Consider the following 6,965-nt stretch of genomic DNA (forward strand, 5'->3'; position numbering starts at 1 on the left):
CCCATTACAAAATTATATTAGGTAATGATAAACCAGCACCATGATTTAACAATTCCCATTGTAATACAGGGCTATGGGCCCACTGTACATGTGGCATGCACATGGATGTGAAGATCATGACAGTGAGCGTCGGGCCCACACCTAACCTTACTTTGATTTGCCTATCCTAACTGTCCACCATGTAGAGTAAAATGATCTTTTTGTCAAACTAAATCTGTGATGGGCTGGATTGCTTGAATGGAGAGATTTTTGGACTTCAAGGATCAAAATCTAAAGAAATTAGGAAGGTAAAACATGAATAGTAAAGAAACTGAGTAATATTTTACCAAAAAATATGTTAGAGCTCAGCAATTAGTGGGAAAGAGTTGTTTTTAGGAACCAAACATTTTTTTAAAGGTAACTAAGAACTTTATTGGAAAAAAAACTTTATTAATATCGCATCAACTGAAATACATCATCAGGAACTAGACATCCCACCAACATTAAGACAGTTACACCATAACACTACTAGAGAACAGACAATATGCAGCTCCAGCCCACGAACCAAACTAATACCATAGTATAATTGGATCCTTTATACTAGGGCTGCAACTCGAGCCGGGTTTTACCCGACCCGCATCGACCCGACCCGAAAATAGCCTGGGTTGGGTTCAGGTTTCATGGGTTTCGGGTCGAGCCGGGTTGAGCATTCAAAAGCCCGCATCAACCTCGGGTCGAGCCGGGTTTGAAGGGGCCCGACCCGACCCGACCCAAGTTACATAAGTTATAGTATGTACATTTTTTTCTTGTTAGTTAAAAGTCAAAAGTGAAAACCCACGCACCCACTGTTATTGTATGTGAGTGTAATTTCTACTTCTATGAGTTGAGTTGATTCAAGTGTTTGATTCAGCATTGTTTGATTGTAATTACAACATTGTTTGATTCAAGTGTAATGTGAGTGTAATTACATCATTGTTTGATTCAAGTGTAATGTGAGTGTAATTTCTGCTTCTATGAGTTGAGTTGCCTTGCCAAACAAGAATTTTCCTTAAAAAATTGCGTCAACGTGAAAAAACCCTGCCCGACCCGAGATTTATCATGGGTAGGGCCGGGTTTGGGAATCGTGGGTTTTCCGAAAAAAAAACCCGACCCGACCCGACCCGACCCGAGATATTTCTCGGGTAGGGTTGGGTTCTCCAAAACCCGACCCGCCCGACCCGAGTTGCAGCCCTACTTTATACCTTTCTTCTCCTTCGACCCATAGTTCTCCTTTATCGATCTTTTTACCTTATATTTGACAACACATCGGTTAGATGAACTCATGAACTTCTCCAATCCACTTGACCTTTTCGATTTATTGGTGAGACTTTTGGACTACTAAAGAAATAAGGATTTAATGACTTTTGGACTTCCAAACTGTGCATCGCACAGTTGGTCCCACTAGTAACTAATATAGGAAGGCTAATTTATGAAAATCTTAAATCAAACTACTAGAAAATATGAAATTACTAACTATAAACCTTAGTTTTAGAAAGTATTTCCATGAACCTTGTTGATCTTTCTATGAACCTTGTTGATAAAATTTTTGAAGGAATCTAATTGGGCGGTCGATCTTGAAAATATTTGAATCTCCTTATAGCCATTGAATGATTCATCTGAAGATACTTATGATAGTATCTTCGGCTACATTCATTGGCCCGATTGTCGACCTGATCGTCTGAGCGTGGACCCGAGGGGCCAAAGCAGTCCGATCACAGATTTGTAGCTTTCCAATCAACCCGATTACTCTTGCGAAACATTCGAAACACCCAACCGTCGATTGGTTGAGATGCACCTGTATCACCGACCCAACGTGGGGCTGGGTGTTACAAAAACCACACAATCAAAGGAATTGAAAAGAGGTCATGAAACATAAATCTATTCCTTCACTTTCCCTGTTGCCCACGTCATTCCAATCCCCTTCCCTTCCATTCCCGGCATCCAAACGGACTCCTCCTAAAGCCAAAAAGACCTCTCCTATTCTCTTCTCTGTCTTGTTTTGTTAGACGTGTGATGGTCTCTTTGCCAAGTCCTATAATTTATTTTGGGGAGTGATAAATCGACCCCCATATATCTTAAATCGACTCCCCATGTGTCTTTCTCTCTCCTCTGGGTTAGAGAGAGGGAGAGAGAGAGAGAGGAGAGAGATAGACACATGGGGAGTCTATTTAAGATATTTGGGAGTCGATTTATCACTGCCCTTTATTTTAATGGTTGTTGTCACTTAAATGTAACTCATTCCACGGGGGATGCAAAAAATTATTAGTCGTCAGAAATAGAAAGAAGCATTTTTATATTCCTTTGAAAAAACAAAAAAAGATCTCTCCTATTCTCTCTTGTAATTAGTGCTCCCAACCATCATATTTTGATAATGGCACTAATCACCTTGTTTTATACTTTTCTGATTCGCTTGTGAGAGCTATTTGGGAATTCTAACAGCTTTTTACAACTAGTTAAAGAAAGTGTAAAGCCAAGAGATGAGTGCCATTAACAAAAAATATGGTACATATAATATTCGTGCATTCTGAAGTTGACGTTTATCTGTACAAGTAATTGCATTGACTCCACAAGTAAATAGAGCGTTCACTCCTAATGCATGAGATATACAGTTTTCCACTTCGCCTATATATTTTCAAACAGAATGCTTTACAAGAGAAAGCTCTTTAAAAGACTTTTTGAATCTCTAGCAAGACTTCAGCAATGTTTACCAAGATATTTCTGGTGCTTCTCCTCATCAAAATTACAGCTTCTAACAATGATGGCTTCACCTACAATGGATTCTTCAGGGCCAATCTGAGCTTCGATGGCAGAGCGGAAATTACACCCAATGGCCTCTTGGAGCTAACAAACGGCTCAAAGCAAAGCACGGGTCATGCCTTCCACTCCATGCCCCTCCAATTTAAAAATCCTACCAATGGTACTGTTTACTCCTTTTCTACTACTTTCGTCTTTGCAATTTTCGCCCCTTATCATGATTTAAGTGGCCATGGTATTGCCTTGGTCATCGCCCCCTTGAGAGATCTCTCTGGGGCTCTAGGTAGCCAATATCTGGGTCTCTTCAATTCGAGCAACAATGGAAATTCTTCTAATCATGTTCTTGCCATTGAGCTGGATACCATCAAGAACCCCGAATTTGGAGATATCAATGATAACCATGTAGGAATCGATATCAACAGCTTAAATTCTACTAACTCGGCCCCTGCAGCTTATTACAGTAATGAAAATGGTGGGATCAAGAACTTGAGCCTTATAAGTGGAGAACCAATGCAAATTGGGGTCTGCTTTTGGTGCTGGTGTTTTTGGGTCTGCTGTTAGCTCTGGTGCTGTTTGTTTTTGTGGTAGCTGTTCGAATTTTGGCAGTGTTGTGGCTGTTGTTTTCATTTTGCTGAAGCGGTTAGGTTGTTCTCCTTTATTTGTCTTTGCCGTTTTGTTGGGTGGCCTTTGGCTCCCTTTTGATAGTTTGTTTACCCTTCTTCTGATGTGCGAGGGGCTTGCTTTTCTGTTTTCTTGTAGTATCTTTATTGATCTTTCTTAATATATCTGGTCGGGGTCCGCCTAACCCCAGCTTACCTATTTCAAAAAAAAAGTGGAGAACCAATGCAGGTTTGGGTAGAGTACAATGGTACAGATAAGAAACTTGATGTAACAATATCTCCAGTCAAGAAACCTAAACCTAATCGCCCTCTCTTGTCTTCGAAGGGTCATTATCTTTCATCTGTCGTGTTAGAAGATATGTATGTGGGGTTTTCTTCATCGACAGGATCGATTCCAACTTCTCACTATGTTCTGGGATGGAGCTTAGATGAATGGAAAAGCTCAAGAACTTGATATATCGCGTCTTCCTAAGCTTCCTCGGAGAGGTCCCAAAAAGAAATCGAAAGTATTGACAGTTGGGTTGCCCACAATTACAACAGTTTTCATGTTAGTGATCCTCACCAGCATTCTACTTACTGTCAGAAGGAGGATCAAATTCGCAGAGATACTCGAGGATTGGGAGCGTGAATATGGACCACAAAGGTTCTCATACGAGGATCTATTCAGAGCAACCAAGGGCTTTAGAGGCGAAGAGCTTCTGGGCATCGGAGGTTTCGGTAGGGTGTACAAAGGTGTGTTACCTTCCTCCAAAGTCGAAGTTGCTGTGAAGAGAGTCTCTCATGAATCAAGGCAAGGGATGAGGGAGTTTGTAGCAGAGATCATCAGCATTGGAAGGCTCCGTCACCGGAACTTAGTACAGCTACTCGGATATTGCCGGCGTAAAGGAGAGCTCCTCTTGGTCTATGATTTCATGCCCAATGGAAGTCTTGACAAATTACTCTTTGATTAGGCCATTTCAGTTCTACAATAGAATCAAAGATTTCAAATCATCAAAGGAGTAGCTTCCGGGCTCTATTACTTGCATGAAGAATGGGAGCAGATTGTCATCCACAGAGACATCAAAGCGAGCAATGTTTTACTAGATCATGAATTCAATGGAAGATTAGGCGATTTTGGTCTATCGAGATTATATGATCATGGAACCGATCCTCAAACCACTCATGTGGTCGGAACTCTAGGTTATATGGCACCGGAGTTAAGCAGAACTGGCAAGGCAACGACAAGCACCGACGTGTTTTCCTTTGGGGCCTTCATACTCGAGGTTGCATGTGGAAGGAGACCAATCAATCTACGGGCGTCTGCAGAAGAAGTGGTTCTTGTTGATTGGGTGTCAGAATGTTGGAGGAGAGGCATAATTTTACAGACAAGTGATCCGAATCTGGGAACTGATTACCTGGTGCATGAAATGGAGTTGGTGTTGAAGCTTGGATTGCTCTGTTCGCATCCCGTGCCATGCACTAGGCCAAGCATGAGGCAGGTCATGCAGTTTCTAGATGGGGATGCTCCTCTACCTGATCTGTCTTCAAATAGTTTTAGAGTAAGTCCTTTAGAAGTGGGGCACAATGAAGGTTTGGATGCTTTCACCATGTCAAATCCTTTTTTGGACAGGTCAGGTGGATACACGTCGTCCATTGGGGATTCAATCCTCTCTGGGGGTCGTTGATTCTGATGTAGATGCATCTAAGCGGTTTGAAGGCTGGACATTTCAAATCCATGATCAGACCCCTACGGACTATTGGATCAGCGAACCAACTGTCCAGATTGACAATAAAGTTTGAGTAAATGCCAGATCATATTTCGAGAAGGTCAAAAAGTCCCAGATCATCCTGATATCGGACGATGTCCAAATCTACAGTTCTTATTTACTATGAATCCAATTTTAATTAGTTTTAGTTAGTTTTTTTTGTTAATTTTTAAAGTGTATTTTTTGGGTTGCTTTATTTTATTTTTATTTTGAGAGATGTAGTGAGGAGAAATATGTATTTTGTGTCCATGGGCATTTTGGTCTTTTGTTGGCCTAGCTTGCACATGTGTGAGCCACACATGTATGCTACAAGTCTCCCACTACTTCCTATTTCAATTTCAAACCCTACTTGAAACTCTAAACCCACTATCCTAGCATTAAAGTCCCCACTTTCCCATACCCACTATCTCCTACCAAAGCTATTACTTCTCTTTACTTTCCTTTGACTAGCCTATTCTCATAACTTTACTTTTGTAGAGATTCTCCACTACCTAGACCTCCATTGAAGCTTCATTGAAGCTCTCTTGTGTGCAAGCTTGGTTTTGAAGCTTTCTTCTTCTTTTTTGTTCTTGTCTGGTATTGTGTTCTTCCATCATAGATATTGGATTACATCTTGTGCTGATTGTTCTTCTTCTCTTTTGGTTATTGTTCTTGGTCTAGTATAAACTTTGGTTTCACTATTTGAGAAGAGGATTTTCCGGTGTTGTGAAATCTGTCTTTCTCTATATGGTATCAGAGCCACAAGGGTGGTAGTTGGTGCTTGTCAAGATTCCCTTGGTGAAGAAGTGCAATCGGTGCTTTGAAGATGGATATGAGTGGAAGAGTTAGTGGACTCGGCATTGAGTTGTTAAATCAATCAAATTAGAAGATATGGAGAACACGTATGGAGTCATATCTAGTGGGAGAAGATTTAAGGGAGGTTGTTCGTGGCAATGCCGTTATAGCTCCGGAAGATACACAAGAAAATGCTGATGTATTGAAGGCGTGGAGGATGAAGAATGCCAAAGTCGAATTTCTTTTGAAGCGGTCTATTTCGCATGACTTGTTTGAGCACATCATTGGGTGTAAATCGGCGAGTGTGATCTGAACTACCCTTGATGGATTGCTTAACAAGAAGAATATGGCTCGTCTACAAATGTTGGAGAATGAGTTGGCAAATACTACACAAGGTGGTCTCTCTATTTCTCAATTCTTTTTGAAGATCAAGAATCTTTGTTCGGAGATTTCTTTATTGGATCCGGAAGAGCCTATTTCGGAGGCACAAATGAAGTGGCATATTATTCGTGGGTTGAAAAGAGAGTATAATCCTTATGTTACGTCGATTCAAGGGTGGGATCAGCAACCTTCTTTGGTGGAGTTTGAGAATCTTCTTGCTTCACAAGAGTGTTTAGCTAGACAAATGGCGGGTTGTTCAATATCCGGGAGTGAAGGAGAAGCATTATTTTCAAGCAACAAGAAGCCTTCCAACAAATATAAAGAGAAGAAAAATTTTCCAAGTAAAGGTGGAGATGAAGGAGGATCATCCGTTATGGGTAATAGAAACCGAAAAGGTTTCAAGTGTTACCGATGTGGTAAACTTGGGAATATACAAAAGAATTGCCGTGTGAAATTGAAGGATGGTAATGTAGCCGAAAATGTTGATGACCAAAAAAATGAAGAAGATTGGGGTAGATGTTTCGTGGCGGAAACTACTACGGTGGGTGCTTTGGCATCTATCAATTTTGAGGATGATTGGAATGTCGATTTCGGTTGTGGGTCTTACCGGCGATGAATCCAAATTCTCAAAGTTCCGAAAATATGAAGGCAACGATGCTATTATCACGGCGGA

The 6,965-nt window shown here is 41.0% G+C and overlaps 1 pseudogene; it reads left to right on the forward strand.

Moving 5' to 3' along the window:
- Positions 1–2,394: 2,394 nt before the first annotated feature.
- On the forward strand, positions 2,395–5,759 carry LOC143880061 (L-type lectin-domain containing receptor kinase IV.1-like; annotated as a pseudogene).
- The last annotated feature ends 1,206 nt before the right edge of the window (positions 5,760–6,965 follow it).

This window comes from Tasmannia lanceolata, unplaced genomic scaffold (genome assembly GCF_043159265.1).
Source record: "Tasmannia lanceolata isolate RefF3 unplaced genomic scaffold, GAP_Taslan_0.1 ptg000006l, whole genome shotgun sequence".
Lineage (NCBI taxonomy): Eukaryota > Viridiplantae > Streptophyta > Magnoliopsida > Canellales > Winteraceae > Tasmannia > Tasmannia lanceolata.